At 38.2% G+C, this 23,954-nt stretch overlaps 1 long non-coding RNA gene across 2 annotated transcripts; it reads left to right on the top strand.

The window, feature by feature from the left end:
• Positions 1–2,637: 2,637 nt before the first annotated feature.
• Positions 2,638–20,938, top strand: LOC110356488 (uncharacterized). 2 transcript variants are annotated; one of them, XR_010473664.1, is made up of 3 exons: positions 2,638–3,093; positions 12,727–12,859; positions 19,793–20,938. It is a non-coding gene; the product is annotated as an uncharacterized LOC110356488 (long non-coding RNA). The 2 variants fall into 2 exon arrangements; XR_002409716.2 differs by lacking the exon at positions 19,793–20,938 and adding an exon at positions 14,480–14,600.
• The last annotated feature ends 3,016 nt before the right edge of the window (positions 20,939–23,954 follow it).

Below are 23,954 nucleotides of genomic sequence, written 5' to 3'. Positions count from 1 at the left end.
AATGAGGGTCTGACCAGTTTCTTTGAATTCCACTTTATTAGACTAATGATGCTGTATGGAAAACTCTTGAATGGGGAACAGTATAAAAGTTTTGGAGAGCAGACAGAATGCAGAAAAAAAGCTCATACTTCTCAGAGTTACTAACTCTTTGAAAAGAAGAATCTCTTAAGTACTTATTACCTTCTGTTAATGCTGTGTTATCCTGAAATAATTGACAAAACTCATGCACTAATAATAAGATATTTTCATTTACTATGAGGGCTGCAAACATTCACTATTTGTAAAATAGTCTTCAACAGCATCAGCGTCAGAGGCTGATGCTTTACAAGGCAGTTGAAGTAGTAGAGTGGTGGATGATATGTGAGGCACTGCTGGCTAGGAAACTAGACCTGATATAGTGGAGAGCCTTATTTTCTCTTGAGTTCCTATCTCAATTTTTTTAATTGTGTAATGGATCACCAGACAATTATATTTGTTCCTGCCATTACCTATTTTTTTGGGCTTGTTGTTTGGGGAAGTTGATCTTTCCTTCTTGACATGTAGGAGCTAACACTCCTGATGAAAACATGCATGTACAGTGGCATACATGGAGAGAAAAGGTCATCATCATCTTTGAGTACTCCTTTATCCAACATACACAAGAATTTGGTACCTGTGAGTGTGACAGTTGCGCAAAGTGGAGCACAAAGAGGTAAGCAGCAATTCTTGAAATGTGGTTGGTGTACCGTCTGACACATCATTTAAAAATAGATAGAAAAGATCCTAAGGGGCCATCCAATTTATCTTCCTATCTTCTTTTGTCTAAACTACCTGACCGTTTTTGATTCTTCTTCTCTGAGAAACTTTCAACAGTACAGATCCTGCCTTCATTTTTTTTTCCTTTCTATCTCCATCCCTCACCCTCCCAGGTGGTGCGTTGTGTACTTCACCTTCAGTACACGAGCGAATTGAAGGTTGAAAGGGGTCCTTAGGTCACCTTGGCTGATCTCACGCATCATACATTGCATATTTTACATAAATTACAGCACCAGTTTACTCTGCAGCTGTGTGACAAATCTGGGCCTGGAAGGACCCAACTGTACCTGACCCAGTTAAAAACCTGAGGGGAAAGATAATGTTCTGCTTGGAAACTGGACATTAACTTTTACAGAATGCATTAAAATGGGGCCCAGCCATTGCTTTTATTTCTCTTCAGAGCATTTAACCTTTTAAATATGCCAAAGTGCATTGTAAGGAGAACATTCAGAACTTATATTTTTTTAAGCACGGCAACACAGCTGTTTAAAGTATGGTCTGTGAGCTGGCATATTGCCCAGGAGAAGAGCTTATAACTGTACATATTTATATGTGGTTTTGGAAAATGTCCAGGGTGAGTATAAGCAGCCCAGGTAAATAACTTCTGATTAATCATAGTTCCATCTCTTCATTCCTTGCCTCTCTCCCTGAAGTCTTTCCTTGACATTTCAATGTTTACTTCATCAATGGACTCTATAGGATGCAGTCTGTATTTCTAACCTGAGCCTGTTAAGCAGAAGTGCTCAACAGCAGCAATGATTTATAGGACAGACAGGAAGGCAGGGAGCAGTGACAAGACATTCTGAGCAAGTGTGATATTAAAACAAGCAAAGATTTTACTCAGAGAAAAATGTACCACAGCTCTGAGCTGATGCAGACTTGGGAGTCGTTTCAGGTCAACTTCAAGTTTTTCCAGCAGAATTATATGCAGTGTTTAATTTATCTCTGAGAATTTAGGCTTGTTCTTGGTGATGACTTTCCTTTTAGATCATATAGCATTATTCCCATCACAAGCATGTGGTTGTTTTTTATATACAGGAAAAATACCACACACTTCATGTGCATCCAATAAAGTCAAATAAGGCTAATTTAAATAATGAATTAGTACTATGCCAAAGCAAAATTTGCACATTTAAATGAATAGCTCAATATCCAAATGTTCAACTCGAAGTGTTATCAAACATGTTAATGTTTCAGTCACTCAGCTGCTTATTTTATATCACATGGTAAAACTCCCAGTTGGGCCTTATCCTTGCAAAACCTGAATGTTTATGGAAAGTTGAGCTTGCTTATTTTCCTGTCTTGTTTAACTTCGGTGAAAGTGTTAACTAAGTTCTTATTACAGAATCTTTGATGAATAATAACAAAAATATTAGTACCATTCCTGATATTTTTTGCAAAGATGGCAATTAAAATTAAAAACAAACCCCATCAAAAACAAACTCAAGAATTTTTACATCAAAGGCTGAAGAAATCCAGCTTATAAATTAATGCATTTTTAAAAAAAAATCTCTCATTTTTTACACTTACTTATTAGAATATAACTGCCCATGTCTTTATATTGTGGCTCTTCTGTATACTTTTAAGATGTCGACAACTTCTTATAAGATACCAAGTCAAGGTCCTGCTCTTTATATTTCATTTGACATAAATGTGTCAGGCAGACTGGAATGATTGACAGGTGCCACTTCAGAGCTCATGTTTGCCAAAAACTTGATGGGAGTACTTTTTGTTTGGAAGGAAATGAGAACTTTATTTTTAGCCACTTGGTACTCACACCCGCTTGTTAATTGCCAATTTTGTAATGTTCCCTGTTATTCCATGTAACTGAAGATCCAGGAATTTGCTGAAAATCCCATGGTTATAAGATCTGAGCATCCTTTTTCTTCATATTTGGTAAATTGCTTATGCAATTTTCGGGTTTACTTTTTATTGGTGACGTTTGGAGGCTGTTTTTTAGCAAAATGTGAAACTGCTAGTTTTGAGGTTCATTAACAAACCAATCAGGTACACTAGTTGAATTCATTCAACAGAATTAACTTTCAAATTTACTATAATGCACCCAGCAAAATAAGGATTGTGACCAGAGCTGCTGCATTCTTCCATCCTTTGTCGTTTCCTTCTTGCTCGGTCTTTGCACGTCTCTGATGGGAATGGTGGGTCAGAAGCTTCCTCTCTAGGACAAGGTGCCTCATCCTGCCTCTAAAATTTTGACAAGGAAGAAATAGTTGCAAGGAACCTGGAACCTCACTTCTTCATCTCAGATGAAAGCAGGTTCTGGATTTGCTACTTCCACAGGTAAGCTACAAAAATGATGGGTTTGGTGAGGGGTTTTTGCTTAATCCACAGCTAAGGAGAAGACAACAATTTTACAACTGGGTTGCCTGAATTAGAACAGGTTTGTGAAAGATCTCTGAATGCTCAAAGAATTCAATAGACTTTCCTGAAGCTATTGCTTATTTGGAATAAAGGCGTGTTCTTTCTCTAACATCTGAATCTGGAATAAGTAGAGTAAAACCCAAATTCATTTGCACGCGGAGATTTTTTTTGATCTGTGAATTCCCTAAACTCCTTCTCTAATAGAAGCCAGTCAAAGAGCTCTTTACAGATATCAGCAAGCCAAAAAAGTTGCAAGAGGGTTCAGACCAGGATTTGGAATGTTGAAACACAATCATGCATAATTTTTCCTCGATTGAAGGAGGAGATTAGCATTGAATAAACCACTTACTCATTTGAAATTGTTCTCTGCGGACATTACTATCTATTTATGCTGTTGGCCATGCCATTTTGCAATTGCTCACCCCACAATTAGATGGGCCTTTGTTTTCTACTTTGTCCTATCACCTCACTGCAGATGTAGCCTTGCAATGAGCTAGTCAGGAGTGATCTTAGAGTTCTTGTTTTTGCTTAAAATCTTGGAAAACTAAACAAACAAAATCTGTCCCTGTAAACCCCTCAAGGCTGACAGGCAAGCTGAGTATGAAATTTGCTATGTCCAAACAGTTGTCCACTGATGAGGAATGCTGTCTGTCAGCTTTCCTTTGCAGCTAATTTCTTAAAAATCATCCCACCCTGTAAGGATGAGGAATGGAAGCTTTACCAAATAAAAAGCAAAAAGCTTATGTTGTCGGGAAAATATGCTGTGATTCCTCCTTTTGTTCTATTTCACCTGTGAAAAAATAAAAGCATCCCAACTCTGTAAGAAGTGAGGAGAAAACATGAGTGCCAATCAAATCTTCATCGTGCTAGTAAGACCATCGCTTTTCTTCCCTATGAGTGCTTTATTGAAGCATTTAAAGAACAGCATCTCTGAAACTACAAAGAAGTTTCACTGGCAAGTGTAATAAAACAATTTTCAGTAGGCACTTGTTTCTCTTTATCTGTTTCTGCTTAGAAGAATAATAGAAAAGTATAGCCTAACCCTTCTATTTTAGTCTTTTTTATACCCTCAATTATCTTTGGGTAAGTTTGTGGTGTCAGCATTGATTTGAAAATTAAAAAAAAATAATTAAAATTTAATTGCAGTACTTGCAAACCTTTGAAACAGTTATCGAGAAGCTGAAAATGGGGATGAACTTCCAAATGTCCACCTCTTCTTGGCATACATCAGACATCCCAGTGAACCAAGGGCAGCCCCGTGCTGGAATGGTCCATAGCCAGGGGCTGATCACACGGATACACATGGATCCTGGCCTTACGGGAAACTGTTGCTCCCAGATTTGTGGGAACTGTCTCTGGCTGCTTCGCAAACAGCAGCATTTTTTCTACCAGAAAATGTAGTACACAAGGCTTTTGCTTACCAAGGTAGATTTTGCAGTGAATATAAAGCCTCTGGCAAGGTAGGAAAAAAAGGTATGGGAATGGGAATAGGTTAGTAAAGTCCAGGAATCGTAACACAAAATATTTATTTTGCATGAGAAATAAAAAACAAACAGGAAATGATAATGTGCATTTTTGCCTTAGGAAACTCCTGCATAAATTGCTAAAATAGAAGAGTTCCTCACTATATTTACAGTTTTTTAAAGTGATTCTTTGGGCAAGGAGTGCTTTTCAGTGATTTCATGAGGGTAAGGAAGACACAGAGGCTCCAGAAAATGTTGTAGCTTTGCTTTTGTTTTTCTGTTATGGAGGTTTGCTGGAATGCCTGGTTTAAACACAGATTAGCGAGGCTGTACTGTGCTCTGCTAAAGCACCTCATGGAACAGTCATTTCCACATCAAAGTGAACCATCGGGGCATTCTTCTCATTGCTTGCCCATCTCATCACCTCATACCATAATTTATGCTACCCCCTGCATGTTACCTGTTCTTCCAGTGATGAAAATGGGTGGGATGTGGTAGGCATCCCTTCTTTAGTCCACATCCACCTTTGTATGTGCATTATTTCTGGACCTCACCGGACAGTCTTGAATTGATTCAGTTAGCCTGCCACTTATTCTTTTCCATCTCTGACTGATGAACTTTCATTATATGTGCAATGTGTTTTTATTACCAATCTGTAGTATTTTATGTTGTTACACTTGGAGCGATTATATGTCTTGACTATGTGCTTTCCTGATTACAACCTCCCTTGTGAAGAGCTCCATCAGCACATTGATTTTCTTTCTGTATTCTAACCACCCCAAAATCTTAGCACTTTAGTGGGCTTTTGTTAGAAGTGAACTCAATTTTGAGATAGCATTCTGATATAAGCTTAGTTTATTTTAGGTATGCATCAGTTGCTCAGTAGTCTACATTTTTCACTAGTAGAAAATAAAATAACTCAATTGAAGTCAAAGGAAGAAACCACAAAGCAGACAGAATTTTAAAAAACTGAATTTAAAAGTGCTTTTTAAAGCTAATTCAGTAGTCCCAGGCTTTCCTGATCTCAGACACTGGAGGAAGATTGCTTCTAATTCTGTTTGGACTCCAGAACTGAACACTTTATTTTTCATCTGTTCCCAGTGCAGGCAACGTACATATATTCTGCCTTAGAGGGTGCCAGTTTTGAACAGTCTGGACTCAAGCAAATACATACCAACTGGCCCCTGAGGGACATAAATTTAAATACATTAATGCTGCAGAAAAGATCCAAGGTGTGGAAGGGAGACTCTGCATTTTAAGACAGTGAGATCCCAGGGACTGTGATGTATTAGTTCTTAGTGTCCTCATGGAGTCATTTCCCAGTGCTACTGTGACAAGGAGCGGAAAGACATGAGGCAGCCTACAACTAGGGAATAAACACACACAGCAAAGTCATTTTACTAAATAAATATTGTTGGAAAATGATTTCAGAGTGACAGATATTTGTTGTAAGTTCAGGACTAGTGCAGACAATAGCTTCAGCAAAAGTTGAAAATGGAAATATCTGTTACAAGTTAAGATACTTCCAGGTTTGATGTTAGAGCAAGACATTTAACAAAAACAAATTAAGAGGGTTACAACAGTTGCTCTTAACCAAAGCAACACATTTTTGCTCAGCTTTTGTACCATCTTTCCCATCTTTCAGACGCAGGCCAAGGAACAGTTGGTATTTCTCATTTCTCGGGTGACTGAAGTAGGTGTGCCTAGAGATTTTTGTCTTTACTTCTGGCAGTCCCAGTATAGAAATTCTCTAATCCATTTCAAACACATAATTATTCTGAGGAACCCACTGAGGCTAGAAATGAAAAAGCCTAAGGTATGGAGGACCTGCTGGGCTGACATTAGAAGCCCAGCATGGGGGCAGCATTGTGGCCAGCGCAGGGAGTCCTGTGGCTGCTGGCTGGAGCCCATACATGTACATCAGAAAAAGAACAGCTGCTGCTCAGAGAAGAAAATGATTTTCAGGGCTGCCTTACACAGTGTCAGCTTACGAAGCCCATGTTTATTTAGCCCTGACTCTAAAGTCCATGCTGGTTGTACTGGCTGTGATGGGAAATGAATGAGCACTTGGCAAGGGAAGCCTTGATCGTGGGAAGTGACTGTTAAATTAAGCTATCAGTATTAATTTTATTCTTGGTAGATGTCCTGATCTTCTCTGAGCATTGGGAATGACCCTGGGAGGTGGGATTTCAGAACTATTTCTCTAAAGCTTGTAATACAATTTGTTAAACAAAATTTACACCAGTGAAAATAAATTAAAAAAAAATCTTTCGTCTGTTTAATGACTTTACATTTCCTTGTATTATTGCTCACAAATTGTTTTGTTTGCCACAGATTCAAGAATGCATATGTTATCCATAGGCAAAGATCAAGTATTTGCTTATGGAAGAAACTGGATCAATTTATATCAATTTAATTCTTCCAAGTGCCTTCTGGTATTAAGTGGCCTTCCTTGGAGGTCAGATGACGTATCCCTGTGGCATTAGTACTGCCCCGATAGATGTACTCCACCATTCAGAGCCGTTTTCCTTCCCATCTCAGCTGAATCACTTTAAACTAATTTTATACTGCATGGTGGCAGCTGGGCTGGGGATAGCTGAAAGAGGACTACAAGGCCACATCTTAAACGGTCTGGTTCCTGTGAGGCAAAGGCCATGCTATGTGATTGCTGAAGGAACATCAGGAGGCCGTGGGATTCCTCCTTCTTGTGTCTGCAGTTGTCTACAATTTCAGCCTCTTGAATTTTTATTACTGTATTACCAAGGACGATTCACAATGGTTTGTTTTTTATTTGCTTGTTGTTCAACTGATGAAGAAACCTGCATGTGTTCAGCCATGTGAAATGCAAAATTGTGGTGATCCTGGTATCTTATGGCAGGCAGTGGTGAGGCCTCATTTGGAGTTACCGTTGCAAATCTGGGCATACAAATGAGCAAAAGAAAATTATTGTGAGCTGCAGCAGGAATAAGGAGCTTGCTTTATGGGGGAAGTCTAAAAGAGCTTTTCATTTTGAGCATAACAAAATTTTTTTTGTAAGTGAAACCAGCTGTTTGCTTTAAGCACATATAGGTAGGATGAAATTAGTACAGATAGCATGGGACAAGCAAGTAACATCAGGGCACAAGAACAGGTAGGAAAGGCAATGCCTGAAGCTGAAGGACTGCAAGACTACTGATATTTTCATCCAGTCTTTCCGGCAGGGAACATAACTTGTGTAGATATAGGGGGAGCGTGGTATGGAGAAGGCTGGTGTTGGAACCTGCTTCTCCACCAATGAGACTTGAGAGCTCCTTCTTATCATACGCTACACCGCAAAAAGGCACTGGCTGTAGCCTTGAGCAGAGATCTGAAAGGTTAGGCAGGATTTTTTTCATTTATAATCCATGGCTCCAGTGAGCTGAAATTTAGAAGAGCTGGTGGCAAATGTGTTGAATCTCCCACCTGCAGATTTTTGTTAGAAAAGAGCCAAGAAAAAGGGGTGAGAGAGATCATAAGCAAGGGAATCCTGTTGTGAGAAGAAAGATGCTGTCATATCCCATTTACTGTTACATGCCTAGTCCTGTTAACATGTTTCCATTGCCTTCAGAGATCAAAGTAATCATTGCAGGGATGGAGCAGAAAAACACTTACCAAGACATCATCTATGTGCTACTGTTACAGCCATGGCTGTGTGGCAGTCATGTCTGCATATAAGTGTGTTTTTAGCAATGTATTTTGGGAAAAGCTTTCCCATATTTTTTTTCAGTGAGAATGTGAGAGAGAAAATTGTGCTTATCCAGAGAATGAGGGAACCGAGCAGCAGCACCCAGGGGGTCTCCCCCACAGGCTCCCAGTTACACTGTTTTGTGGAAGCATTAGGGACTTTTCAAGTTTTCTAAAAGTGAAGAACTTCAGCCGACCATATTATACACAAATATTTCAATGATCCCTTCCAGACTACAGAGAAACACGCTACCACCTATCTCAGAAGAGGGCATCCAAGCCAGGCTGGATGATTCCTCATTATCTGCCATATTTACATAAATAAACCATGTTGTGTGTGAGCTTTAGCTGTTTAAGTCCTACTCAACTGGAGGTCACAGATGCAAATCAGGTGATTATTGTTTGTGGATATGGACAGGGACATCCATGAGTTAACTTCAGCCTTCATAATTCACAGCCTTGTCCTAGTATTTGAGTCTTCTTCAGTGAACAAAAGCTCTTCTGGAGGGAGAGGACCAGTAGACATCTTGCCAGGTTAATTAAATCCAACAGTGCTGCTAGTGTTGCAGCTGTCAGATATCACAAAAGACCCAGACTTGTGTAAGCCTAGGGAATCAGTGAAGTATTTTATGGCTTATACAAACCTTCGTAAGAAAAGAAAAAAAAAAAAGAAAAGAAAAGCAGGGGGGCAAAATGTCTACATCAAAGAATTTTTTATTTCTAACGTCTTGGATGTGAACTTGATGGACGTTCTTCTCCCCAGCAAAGTTATGCTGAATGTAACAAAATAACTTACAGTACTTAGAAGCAGACTGAGAAAACTTCATAGAAAACCATTTGAAAACACAGTCTCTTTGAGATGATGCTTAATATGCCTAATGAGGCTAGGGTTAAGTAGCAAAATCCTTTACTGTCCTGAGGCCAAAGTTGCTTTAATAAAGGAGGGACAAGAGGTAAAAGATGTTGTGCCGTGTATCTCCTGTCAACCTGACTCTTTAATTAACACTGAATGTTAAGTAATCATCTCCAGTGAGTGATATGGGAGTGAGTATACTTCAGTGAGATGAAATTCTGTGACATACGTTGATATATTCACATTACACAATAATGCTCTATTGGCTTCATGGTTCAAGCTCCTTTCCTTCCTTTTTCTATTAATATTGACAAAATGTTATTCCTGAATATCAAATCTGAGTTTATCAGTACAATAGCTCTAATCCTACCAAATACCCTGTCTATATTCACCCATTGTTGGAGAAGAGTATTTTTTGATAAACTTTCTTTCTTTTATTGATATTTTCCTTTGTCAGTTGTTGTCACTTATTTTGTATTTTAAAATAATATTGAAGTTATGTTTAGAAAATAGAACTTCGTTGGTTTCAACCCAAAACCTCAGATTAGAGGTGTTCTAAATTTTGACTTGTATCTAAATGTGCCAATCATAAATAATATTTACACATTTTTGTGAGGCATGGAGACCAACTCATACAAATTGCTTCTTAGACTTTTGGCATACGTTAAAAAGTTTCAATAGTTTAGATGCATTTAAATTCATTTGTACTTAATTTAATCAGAAACAAATTAATTTAATTCACAAAATTTTATTTATTGGGTAAAGACTCAAAAGTAATCTGTAATGAGTTATTATTTAGAGTTGTGAGGTGAAGCTGGACCATCCTCAATTTATCTAGTGTTTATTTCTATATTTTAACTGTCAAGTCCTATTAAACTCTGCCATTCAATTATATTAGGCCATTTTGGAGAGAGAGTGGTACAGTTATCTTTTAGCTTTTATTGAAAAACAGCAGGCATATTAACCTGAGATGAATTGCTAATTTCCATATTCATCTGCACTTTAATGTCCAGGACCAGAGACGAGGAATTTGCAAGTCTGCTTGGTTTTGATGTGAATTGCATATTCTCAGAAGTGCTTGAGAGGAAGCTCTTTCAAAGAATATTCATGTTATGTCTGATTTTTAATGTTTGTAGAAGAAACAAGAATACTTTTTTTATTCTTTTATAGACATGGGGATTCAAAAAGTCTTAATGTTTAAGTGTTTATATCTGTTATCAATGGCATTTCTGTCCAGTTATTCCTGGGGAGCTGAGGGAAGATGTTACAAGGGGAAGCACTGGAAATCCCACAGAATGACAAAATGAGGTATAGTGTGAGGCAGCCTTTATGTTTTCTATCCTGGGATTTCACAGCAAAAGGCAAGGATAGAAGTGACTGCAGTTACAACAGGGCAGAGAGAGAGATGCCAGGCATGGAAATTCCAAGCTCTCCTTGAGCTGAATTTAGGAAAATAATAGAAGAGGTAAGTAAAGCCTTTAAAAAAACATAGGTATAACAACTTGCTCTTCAAATAGGAATGATTTAATCAGTATCTCCTGGAAATCCCTATATAACACACCTAGGTGGATGAGGAGAAATTTTTATAGCTATTCAATACAAAGTAGAGGTGTGGAAATGTTTTATTGTGCTGCCTTATACCTATCCTTTCTCCATTTAGAACCCTATGGTAATTGAGTCTTTAAGTATTGGCGGCACATATATGAAAAAATATATAGAAGTAGATATTTGAAATCCCACTGGAAATCCCATCCATCCATGGCCATAAAATCTACAGTCCTGTATTTAATTTTCAGCGTAAACAAGCAGTTCCAGGGTAGAATTTATTATAACTCAGTGTAGGTATGTGCCTTTCAGAATGGTCATTAATAAATTCCCAGCTACTAGGTCAAAAAAAGCATGTGGCACTGCAGTGTTCCAGTGACGCCTTTGACCAAGTTAGGCCCCATTTGGTTGGGTTTGTGTGTTGCCAGCCAGCTCCTGAAAAAGAGTTTCAAGTGCTTTTATCTCTCTGTCAGTTCATAAAAAACAAAAAAAAGTGCTCAGACCTTCACAAGATCAACCCTTGGCAGCCCAATTAAATTAACTCTCTGCCTGGATGCAAGTATTACAGGCTATGGAAAATGTTTGCTGCAATTTGTTTTTATTGCATAAAAATTGATGAATTTTCAGAAGTCATTATCTTCATCAAAAAACAACCTGTTCTAATTAGACATACTTCACTTCAAGAATAGTTGATGTTCATTTGTTCCTGGTGCCATCTGCTTTTACTGCTACAAAAGAAGTTTCTGGGAAATTGAATATGGTAATGAACTTTTTTTTACCTCTTGTGTAACAAGAACTTATTTTAACGTGTCTCTATCCAAAAAGCAGACCAAAATAGAGGAGAAAACAAACATGCAAGAAAAATGTATCTAGCTTTCACTGATAACCAGCAACTCTAAGCAGTCTGAACTAGTTTTGTAATTTATTTCCCAAATATTTTAAAGCAGCCAAAGATCTATGAAAAATGTCAAGTTATCCATTTTTATTACTTCTAGAGGGTAAAAGCTCTGTGTACAGTGTCAGCTTTCTCCTTTAGACTGATGAGGATAGAATGGCCTTTATGAGAACACAATTTAAGAGTGAAACTCTTCTGCTTCCGCTGCCTAACTGAATACATATTCAGGCTGTTTCTGCTGAACACCAGAAGTTTTACTGTAAAATTTCACTTGCGTTATTTAATAGGGAATCTGTATTTGTTCTTTTGATTTAAAGGTATCATAATGAATTGGCAGAGCCTATTCAGTACAGCTAAACTGTATTAACTTCCTCTAGGCCCGGTGCTCAGAAGAATAATCTAAACCTTAAATATTATCATTTTCATTTTACTCTCTGAGTAGATTTTCTGCTATCTTCCCTAATGAGAGTGCGTTCTTTTCAATCTTCATGGCTAGATCATTTTCCATGTTTTTATCATCATTCTTATGTTAAAACGAAAACTGAATGAGGGCGAAATGTCATTGGCTTCACATACCGTAGTGTCAAAAGTTATGATCAGTAATAGAAAAGAGGACAGACAGATTATTTTGGACAGAGTTTCCTATATTCTAATGGGCACGGTGAAAATGCAAATTGAATAAGTGCCTAGGAAAGTCTGAATAGGATTGTCTTTCTGTCTGTGGCATAGCAAAATGATTATATTTGAAAACTAAGTTAAGATAGGCCTCAGCTGGCAGACACTGTGTTGAACTAAATTACAGTTTAGGACTTGGAAAAGTAGCTTCTCATTCCTTGTCCCCTTCAGGTCAATGGGTACAGAAGACGTCTCTAGAAGGTGATTGTTGACCAACAGCCCAATCTGTCATCCTTTCAAGTGAAAGATAGCCCATATCACCAGTCAGGGTACATACGTAGCTGTTTGGATATGACCTTACTGCAGTCCAGAGAAGCTGCATGCTTCTATTCCAACAGTCACATTCACTTTTAGAGCCAGCATTGGGTGCTGAAAGACTGGAAGTCACAGATGAATAACCCACTCCTTTATTCTCTCAGGAAGGAGTTCCTTACAGGTCTGTGAGAAGACAATCTAAGTGATGGGGTTGATGACTTGGTGTTGATTTTAACCTGCTGAAGACAAACGGAGGATTCCACTGCACAGAGTCATTGAACTCTCAGTTTGCACCAGGTATTTGTCAGCATTTCTGTAAACTTCTAAAAATATTATACTCCTGTTAACTTTATCTGTCTGATAATTAACATTTAAATATATACAGCTTAAAACCTGATAACTACAGAATGAAAATAACATGAAAGAACCAGCTTTTTTCCCCTCTGTAACAGAAAAAAAAAATCTTTATTTGAGAATAAGAAAATACACATAGTCATGCCAAACATCACGTTCTTTCTTTGCTCAAAGACCCATTAAAGCTCAGAGTGTGATGGTAACTTTACTACACTAATGAATTCCTTTGAGGAAGGTACTTTTATCTCTCATAATAAAGGCAGTCATTTAAATCTTTGAGTTTAAAAGGTTTTTTTCTTCATCACAGTATATTTATAAAAAAGATCTTGAGATGTTCCGTAGAATCAGAGTTTAGCTTTATTAGGTTCTTCTTAAAAACGCAAGCCAAAATTGAGCTTTTTTATTTTTTTTTTCAAATACCATATAGACTTTGAAATCCATGCTTAGACACATAAATGGCTGGATTTCAAAGATGATTCCAGTAGATGTCTGTGGCACCAAGTTTTGGTGTTTAATCATTTAGATTATCAACAATGCAATTAGCAGTCCTACCTACAGATCAGATTTGGAAACATTACTCAAGCTGTTTCAAGAGATTTTTCTGCAGTATGCACAAAACTACGCCTGTTGTCTTTAAATCGTTTTCCAAAATCAACAATTTCTTATTTTTTCTCTAAACTATACCATGATTTAAAATAACCAGAGCCAAACTTTCAATTTTACATTTAGAACTGGAAATTGCATAGGGTTTGAAGATACTCAACTGTTATAAAATATCAGTGACTTGTCTCTGTAATTTTTGAGAGCCAGAGCCAAGGTTCAGAGGAGCTGTGTTTTGTTCTGAAGGAATCACTGTGATTTGTACTTCTCTTTTCTTTTTTTTTTCTTGGAGAAATATATTTTCTGGCTTTTGGTCTGAACTTGGTTCTCCTTCCTTTCTTTCTATAAGGAAGTCATGTGCAGAGCCTTCGATATTCGGGTAGATTCTGATTGTAGTTTGAATTCATCTAACTTTAATCTAGCCATACAGCATTTCAATTTAAGTACATTTTTCAAGCCAATTTAGATTGCCTCACCTAAGTGTAAGTCCCCAGTTGTGTCCTGACATTTCCATGAATACTGGACTCTAACTTTAAACTAAATATATTCTCTGATTTTAGGTAAATCTTTAAAGTATATTTTTTTGATGAACCCTGTACAATTTTGTTGTCTTTATACCTTCATGCGCTCTACTGGATGTGAGTGCTCTTGTTCTTTTAAGAAAGCACAACCTTTCCATCTGCCCTCCTCCTCACCACAGGAGCAGAGGTGTGTGGTTGGTTGGTTGCTGGTTTTTTTTGTTGTTTGTTTATTTGGGTTTTTATTTTTTCAAGCAAATAGTGGTGAGACAATTTCATTCTCCTGGTTGGTAGAATAAGGTTTGGCAAGCCAATATTGCAAATGAATTCCTCTGCCAAATCATTCTATCTTTCAAAGCCTTTGTAGCAACTCAGGATGTACACAGTCAGTTACATCCCATTTCTGACTCATTCTATATTTCATCTTTTCCCTCTCATCGTCAAGCTTGACAGTGATGGGATTTACTAATGGAGATGAGCAGGCTTTTCACTCGTCTGACTTTTTAGTGCAAATCTTATTCTTGAAATCTTCCCTGTTTCTTCTATCAATTTCAACTTCTGACACAGGTATGTATTAAAAGAAATTACATTAGTGTGTATGGAAGAAAGGTGTCTTAAACATATACAAGTGATCAAAAATTGTATCCAAGGAAGATCTTATCACCCAGAGGCCATTTTAGGGGAATTTAATTTTTCCATACCTCAGTTTCATATCTGCAAAATGGGAATGCAATATCAAATCCTTGGTTTGTCTAAGCTGCTGTGTGCCCACTGTTATATGTTGTATATCTAGATGCTGCCTTCATGGTTTAGTGCTAGAGTTAGGTTGTGGTTAGACTCGATGATCCTGAGGGTCTCTTCCAACAGAAGTGATTCTGTGATTGATATCAGTTATTTCCCTGAACCTAGAACAATGTATCAGGATTCCCATGTTCTTTTTATGTTGAGCTTTATAAACAGAAAACCAACTACATATCCCATCGTCACTCAAAATACAGTATCTGCCACTGAAAGAAAAAATACAAGACCATAAAGCCAGAGTCTTGTAGCTGAAGTACAATAATTAATAAAATGCCCAAGCGCATCCTTTTATTTCAGGTTCTCGATACTCATCCTTTTAGTCACTAATACTTTTAATGAAATTCAGAGATAATTATTGTAAATTATGAGGTTTTGTCCAGGTTCTGGGCTGCCTCATAAGAAGAAGCTAAACGAGTAGCTAAATGATACTTTGTGCTAGGATTAATAATGATGATGTATTGTGTTAAAACCTAAGAATCCCAGTCATGGATCAGGACACACTAGTACTAAGGACTCTCAAAAAACTGAAAGGTAACAAGTTAGATCAGTTTCGAAGCTGCAAAATGCACATATCCATTGCTTGCTTTGTTTAAGCTGCTGTGATTCTGTTATTATATATTTGTATAAATAGATGGTACCTTCATACAACGGAAAACCATTTTGAAAGGCAATAAGGTAGATCTTCTGAAAGTTACACTCTGTTTCCCTCAAGCAGCTCTTGAACTCAGTGTGCAGGTCGTAACAGTTTATGAGGGGGGTAGAATAAGGTATATTAAATATGAGATTAAAATCACTAGATCATACTAACTCCTCCAGTAAAAGCCATTTTTCGTTTACTAGCTGCATGAAAAGGTTTTTTTTCACTCTGTTTTGTTTATTCGAGAAAATCAGATGATCAGGCAGTTCTGCAGCAACAGATAATCTTGCACCTTTATAGTTAATGAGAAGTTCTGGGCTTTGCTTCAGCATCAGTTTGCACCAATAGCGGGGAAGAAAGCCAATTACATTACCCTTCCCCCACCCTGGAAAATAACCCAACAGCAATCGCTTGTTGTTTGAACCTGTTAGGTGTACACGTTTGTGTACGAAAGGCCACCCTGGACACCTCAAAGGTGCTGGGGTGTGTCAAGGTGCGATGAAGCTGAAGCTCGAATTCCCAGAGCTGCACGAAACATCTTGGGAAGCACTTGGTGATTCAGGGCATGCAGGAGCCCATGATGATGATATTTGTGCACAGTACAACCACAATTGTTAATTATTGCTTGGCAGAGCAGCACTGCTGGAACAAGCCAAGGGGGGTTTCTGGCTTGGGCTACTGATTTGAATTTGGCATTGGATGGTATTAACCAGCTCTCACTGCTGAAGTTTGGAGTTAGATTTTGTTTGTCTTTTTTTTTCCTCTCCCTTCTTTTATACCTAAAACTTTACTTTCATCTCCATATTAATTTAACTGTTAGCAGTTTCCTGCATCAGGAGTGTTTTTAATCTTCCCAAAAGCAATGCATAATTTGTGAGACTTTGTAGAAGGCCACATTATTTTTAATATCTTCTGTTGAATGCAGAGGGCAAACACTACAGTAAAACACTATAATAAAAATTCATTGGCATAAATTTATTATAACCTAGTGAGGAACCAACCAGTCAGACTATCTATAGCATGCATTGTTGGCAGCTTTCCTTTCAGGTTAGGTTTTTTATTCAGTACTGAGTGGATGTTTCTAATACCTGCAGGCACCTGAAGAAATTGTGATTCAAATTAAGAATAAACACAGTTTGATTTCCCAGAAAAAAAATCTCAAAGAGGTTTCAGGATCAGACCACAAAGGAGGCAGGCGCTCATTTACCAACTGTTTACTGTTCAGCTCCACTGCCATCTCTCCGCATTGATTTTCTTTCACAATAACATACTTCTTGTCATTGACAACTCAATTCCAAATGGCAAATTCTCCTTTCCAAGTGTTCAGCCCATGATCCTCTTGGGCTTCAGGAATGCCTGATCTGGTTTAATATGAGGAACTCAGAGTTTCTCCCTGACAGACTGGTCTGATTCGCTGATTATCTGGGATGCTTTCTTAATCACTGAGAGAAAAATTAAGTCCGCATTTTTACACAATGCATGATGAAATGAATGTGGTTAATATTAGATGGGTTAGCTTTAAACTTTCCCGTTGCAAGGTCAATAATGAAAAACTGTTTTTCCTGCATTGCCAATTACAGTGGAAATCCTTCCAAATTTTTTAGGCTAGGTTTTTCATTTCCATATCCAAATAAAATGGCAAAAGTGCAAAAAATAATCAATATGCAGTTTATGTCAGGTGGGAAATTTTTAAATATCTTTTTTTTTTTTCTGAAGATTTGTCCTGAATCTGGAATATTAAAATCCTAATATCCAGATTTTGGGTTTGGGGGAGGTTTTGCTTTTAAGCTTATTTCTTTTTAAATAGGATTGCTGGCAAAAAAGAAAAAATCTATGTATTCCTGGTGATCATTTTTACTCCTGAGTTTTTCATGTACATGTGGCTCCAGTTCAGGAAACCTGTAAAATCTGGCTCTGCTGCATCTGAGTTTGATGCAATAGATGCAGTGGACTTGGAGATGACCATTTAACTTCAGCATGTGCTTAGATGTGGGATTGTTTCATTTTCTTGACCTACAGCTCCTGCTTGCAGTCTCTGGGCCAGCCCAGTGCAGAGTCGCATCTGAGCCACCAGTGTCTGAAACAGATGTGGATTGCTGAATAATTCACTTCCACCCCAGCATGTGTGGTTTTGGGACATGAAGCTTCCAAATTTGAAGCATAAAGATGATGCTATGTATTTTGTTTAAATAAGCACTCCAGATTGGGTCCTTAAGGTGTACTTCATGACTAGTGAATCATGAGAACGCAGAATTGCGTATTTTCCCAGGTGTATTGGGGATTATCCTCAGATTAAATCACCATGTGGCTTCAGATGGGCGTACCGCAGAACAATGGGTAGGGAATGAGTGTAAGATTGTCCAGATATTACTTTTTAAATCTGAAACTGTGGTTTCTCATGGTATGGAAAAGCAGTGTTGTGCTTCTCTTGGTAAATCTGTGAGTCTCATGAACACGCTCCTTCCTTTATTAGTGACAGCTTCTCTTCCCATTCTCTTCTGTTGTACCTGTAAACTCAGAGGGGCTGTTCTCAGCATCATGGGGGAAGACCAGTAAGAATCCGCAGAGCTTGGTGCTGGTGGTCACTTCCCACACCATCCAAGTGAGGTGCTGTCAGGACCTTTCACAAGTGCAACACTGACCCTAGTAGGGTGGTCACTGACTGTTACAGGCATTTTCTTTCCACTGGACCAGCTGTGGCTTTCAGTAGCTAGGACAATTTGGGTAATTGTTTCCACATCTCAAATATTTAATTTGAATTTTCAGTGTTAGAAAGTGATTGTCAGACTGAAAGCCCTTGATGACTGTCATTAGGAGACTTTTGAAAGAAAAGGCCATCTTGTTAAAGGTTGGAAATGCCAAGCGCTCTTTCCAGCTCAAGAGAAAGAGCAATCAAGGCCCATTCTGCAGGAAAAAACAGCTGTGGATTGCAAGAGTGGGTCAGACTTGAACACTGGATCTTCACAAACTAAACTTTTGTTGTTCAAAGTGGGCAAGAAGCAATCACACAGGGCCTGACCAACCAACTAGTGTCAGAGGTCATGGCTGTGATTTGCTTTACCCAGCACGGTTGCAATCATAAGATGTGTGAGAACACTCTTAGCTGTTCATCTGACAGAACAAGTGGTGGTTAAGAACACTTTAGCTGTTCATCTGAGAGATCAAGCGGTGGTTATGGTGGGTTGGAAGCTGGAAGAGCCCTTGGTGATGTGGCCAGGAGCGTGCATGGCAGGTGGGAGGATGAGTCTCCTGGTACCAGAAGCATTGGAGGGTCTCGGGACTTTTAAGATAGGATTTTAGTTTCTAATGTGTTCAAGGTCAGAACGGCTTAAAGCTACACAGCCTTGACTCTCAACACACATAGAAAAATGCCACAATACTATGTGTTTCGAGAACTCAAAAATTATTAGTACAACTGTACAGTGGGAAAAAGATCTTAATTTTCCTGAAGATGACAGTGCCTTAAAAGCAGGAATTTATTTTAAGATGTATTTAAGTTTAGAAAGCTTCATCCCAAGCACACAAGCAGGATTAAGGTATTCTGGCAATTATTTATGGCCACAGAACACTTGTTGTTGGTTAAAATCAGGAAAAAAGTAGAGTTTCTCAATTCTCTGTAGCAATTACAGGAAGATGTTACTTGCTCATTTGTCATGATTTGGCCCTGACTAATGGAGAAAACCAGGGCATTGCAGAGATTTACACGAGAAATGTAAAAATTGGTCTGGATAAAAGCATGAATGGAAATATGCATGTTTGAGAGCTCCAGAATCACATAATGTCCAGATGTCCAGAAAAGACAATAAAGTGGGTTTAAAAGATTGGTATGTATTGCTAAACCTTGCTCTCTGTATCACATACCAGTGACGCTGGCCACAGAAGTTTGGCACACAGGCTTTGGTGCTTATGAATACATGCATAAAAGAGCAGTCTGATAACTGAGTTTAAATTAAACTAAATATTACCTTCACTTTCACAAAGTTTTTCAGTGAATTTTGTTATAGCAGTTTCCTATAGAACATGAGAAATTAGCAAGTTGTGGTTTAAAACGAAGTAGCTATTGCAGTATTTAGATTTTCTGTGTGTTAATAGTTAGATCTTGTTTGACCAGACATTAATAGTCTTGGCTTTTCTGAGGTCAGATTGTTCTACCTTTTTCTTTCATCTTTCCTATAAACTTAATCCTGGAACTGGAAAACCTTAATGAAAAAAAGTTTCATCAAAATTGGTTTAATCTCTAGGAAAAAAGTTCCGCCAGCTCCAGTGCAAAATGTGCTAAAAATAAAAAACTAGTTCTTACTGCTTTGCTTTTCCAAATAGAAACCATTCACTACCTGTATCAGTGAAAAAGATCTCTGATGTCTGAAGCAGCAGAACAGAAGATGCGATGTTCCAAACCATCATGGCTGGAGACATCTGGGAGGCCAACTTTCACCTCAAGGAGTCCTGTGGAGCTGGTGGAAAAGTGGCTTCCACAGGATCACCTACCAAAGATTTACCCTTGCTGAAAGCCAAAGATAATGGCCCTGAGTATATCTCCCATGCATCTGTATTTATTTCAGAAAGAAGGGAGATTTCACCGCCTTCAGACTCTGAGAGATCAAAAGGGGGTTGTACCAGAGCAAGTTGAGTTAATTTGTCACTGCTGTAAGAATAAAGAAATTCCATTAGAACAAGTTATTTAATTCCCTGCCTCCTGCAAGTTCAGAGGGAAATGTGACGCATTATTTTCTTGAATACGCCACAGGAGCTTAGGAGAACCAGTTAACATAAACAAAACAAAATTGTGCAACTTTGGAGGTATCTGCTGTGGGCACAAGCAGTAACAAATAATAGATATTGAAGAATTGCTGGCATGACTTCAGATCTGCTGGTGAGCTGGCTGATGGAGATCAGTCTGCACCAGTGGGGACCAGAGCCCTCCATTGGGGGGAAAAAACCTGAACATTCTGAAAGCGTTGACAGAGTCATTGACAAAACCAGCATTAACAACAAAATAGTACTGCTAGCAGGTGACTTTCATTTCAGATGGGCTCCAAAAGAGACTGGAAGCAAATAAACATGATGGAAACACAAGCCTTTCAGAAGCCATTTCCCACCCCCCCACCCCCCCCAATTACTCTTTGTCAAACTGATACAAACTTTGTTTAACTGATACAAAAATATCTCTGTGCATGGTGGAAAAGAGTGGAAGCGCTTTTAGCCTAGAACCTACAGCTCATAGCAAGATTTGACTCTAATAAAGCTGAGAAATTGCATGAAAAGCTGAGAAAGCTGTTGCAAGCTGTTTTTATCTGGCAGAAAACTGAGAGAAGTGGATCTTTTAAAGCACATATTCCTTCTGCTGGGTTATGAGAGAACTGCAGACCCTTAGTGAACTGGAATATGAATATGAGCTATGTACTCTGGATATTTAAAGATCTGGCAGAGCTGACGGAAGGAAATGTCACAGAGTGCTGTATGGCTTTCCTCCTCAGCCCTTAAGGTTTATTGCACACAAAGGTATGGACTGTAGCTCTCCATGATGAGTCGTAATGTGCTGAAAGGCAAAAGCCACATCCTGGAAAATTAAAAAGTCCCAGAGGCAGACAGTCAGGAGAAAATTGAATCCGATAGCAGTGGCTGAGAGGAGATATTTGTTAAATACAAAAGCCTTCCAGAGTCACTGGCTGTGCCCTGGAGGAGTAGCCATACGTGTGCTAAGCACGTGAGTTATACATGTGACATTATACATATGGAGATTAAAATGTTACTGTGTTCAGTAGAAGGTCCTCTAGTTGATCAGCTTCAAAATCAATTTTAGTTAACAACAGACTCGGTTCTTTCTAGACAAATTGGTGCATTGACCTACATATTTCCGTCAGTAAATACCTACCGATCTTTGTGTGTCATTAATGAAATAATCACAAAAATTGTTGTAAGAGCACTACATCTTTGTGCTGCCCTTCATAACAAATATTTACTAAACCAAATCCAGTCTAAGTAAAAACTGAACTTTCTGTGACACAGACACACACCAGAAAACTCCAGATAATCTACCAATTGCCATCTAAATCTATATGGCTTTGCCAGTGTTATTCTTTGAAAAATTGTAATACCACCTCTTGTTCTCCTAATACATCCACATTGAGTGCTGCTGGTTTTTTTTGGAAAGCAGGAAGCACAGGGATAATTTAAACCCATTTTTATGCAAGCTGGAAAGTTTTCTGTATTAGAGCGAGAGCTTTTGTGCTCTGGCTACACAGTGCAGCGTGTGCATAGAGCTACATCTAGGATTTCATCTTTTTTTTCCCTCTGAATTTCTCACCAAGGTCTCTGTATTTACCAGAAGCAAACATTTTCTCACTAAAACACCTAATCCTGGAATAAGATGCCCCTTTCAGGCTTTGGCAGGGGTTTTCACGCTGCTGTTTTGAGGACCAGACCAAAAGGAACTTGCTCCCTGCTGCAGGAAAAGCAGAATTTCAGCCACAAACCCACTGCAAACCATAGACTGTGCGGTGCTTGAGGTCACTGTCTGATTCAAATCCCATCTGCAGGGAGTTACTGTTAATGCTTTGCTATAGAGTGTTCCTGTACCACATTCTGGTCACCTCACCCTTTTCCTCACTGCCAACCCGGCACCTTAGAGCAGAGATTTGACTTAGAGCACCCTCCATGGCTGATCTCACACAGCTGCTATAAAAATCAGCAGCTGCAGTCAATAGGGGCCCATCTGTGCCAAAGAGCATGCAGAACAGGGACATAAAGTGCCCTTCAGCAGGTATTACTCTCATTTGAACAACATCATTTACAGAGAAAAGGTTCTTGGCTATATTTAATTGTCTTTTAAAATTTTTTTAATGTATATGATATTTTTATTTTAGTTAGAATATTTTAGAGGGTCCTTAAAATTATTAGTATTTCTTAAAAATGTAATTTTGAATAGCCTTACTGCTATTCTTGCTTATTTTGAAACCAAAGCAGTAGTACATCCTCCTGCTTCCTTGAAGACTGTGTCTAACAACACAACTTTGATGCCATGGTAGGAGAAATGAGAGTTCATTTTAATTTCATATATACGCAACCTGAAAGCAACCGCAATGGTATTTGTTTTTCTACTGAGATCTGTTAAAAAATATTGGTTTCTTTTTTAATTTAAGAAAAAAGTTATCTCAGTGGTTTTAATATCGTGCATGTTGATGCTAGCTTAAAAATACTGCCTTTCTGTAATTCCTTTAAAAGAAAATAGTGAATCTTCTGGGGGAAAGAAAAGTTCTGTGAGTGGTAATTAAATTTTATAAGCTTGTTATTAAATTTTAAATGCTATACTTGTGTCTTGTGTAAGAACTGAAGGGAAAAAAGGAAATAGTTTTTTTTCTTTATGTAAATTCTACAGACTTGTGAAGAAAGAAGTTCATGCTGCTTTTCCCATACTCTTCACTTCTACACTTCTATCCTCAAACCCACTGACTTTCTATTTTCTTCAAATCAGGGAATTCTGACTTATCTTGTAACTTGCTCTTTATGTGTACCGGTGTCAGCAGATACTGAATGTGATTTAAGTCTGCAGCACTTGCAACTGATAAGATCAGAAGCTGTGGAGCAAAATGGGCAAAAGCTAAAGTGAAAACCTGAGCTTGTTCAGTGATGAATGAAGCTCTTCTAAGAATCCTAAGGAATGTAAAGTGGTAGAAAATTCAATTTTCTACTTGGAAACCTAGCCCTAGTTAAGCATATTTTTAGAAAAGTTGTTTCTCTGCCTATTTATTTTCTTGGAGCTAACATTTGGTTGCAGATGCTTCACATTTCCAGAGCTTTAAGGGTTTGAGTAAATTTAACATTAACTGTTCTGTGTCTATGTGGACACTTTAAGTTCTTGAGATGTAATATCTGTGTAATTGTTGCTGTCTAATGTGTGCTTAAAATCTTAGTTTCTACTCAGTATGGTGAGAATATTAGAAACTTGTGAGCTCAGTTTGGTGACAGGTTTGTCTGCAATTTAGTATGACTGAGAAATATTGTGCTGGGTTGCACATTTTATGACTGGGCTCAGCAATCTCTCTTAGAAACAGGCAAAGAGGTGTATGGTTTGATTGAAGAATACACACTGTGGATATAAAATGGAAAAAAAAATGTTAGAAAATAAACCACTGGCAATCCCAAACCTTTGGTTGTATTGGTACTGTACCAATAAAGAAATTATTTCTGAAATACACGTTATGTCAAACAATTTATCATTGCATTTGGATGGATTGCCTGTGTGTAGCCACCCTTGGAGGTCACAGGAATGTTTTTAGTGTCAGGTGTGATTTGACAGCCCATCTTTTCCCACAAGATGTTGTGAAATTCCCTCCATCAACATACAGACAGCAGATTTCTGCCTTATTTTGTGGCTTCTGTGTTGGGTGTGTAAGATCCCACCACAGTGTGTTGTGTTCTGAGCTACTTCTTCAACATGTCTCACTACCCTTCTCTACTACAAACGGGGAAGTTAAGAGAA

Source organism: Columba livia, chromosome 6, assembly GCF_036013475.1.
Source record: "Columba livia isolate bColLiv1 breed racing homer chromosome 6, bColLiv1.pat.W.v2, whole genome shotgun sequence".
Lineage (NCBI taxonomy): Eukaryota > Metazoa > Chordata > Aves > Columbiformes > Columbidae > Columba > Columba livia.
Note: the sequence above shows the minus strand (reverse complement) of the source record. Positions and strands in the feature narration are given on the sequence as shown.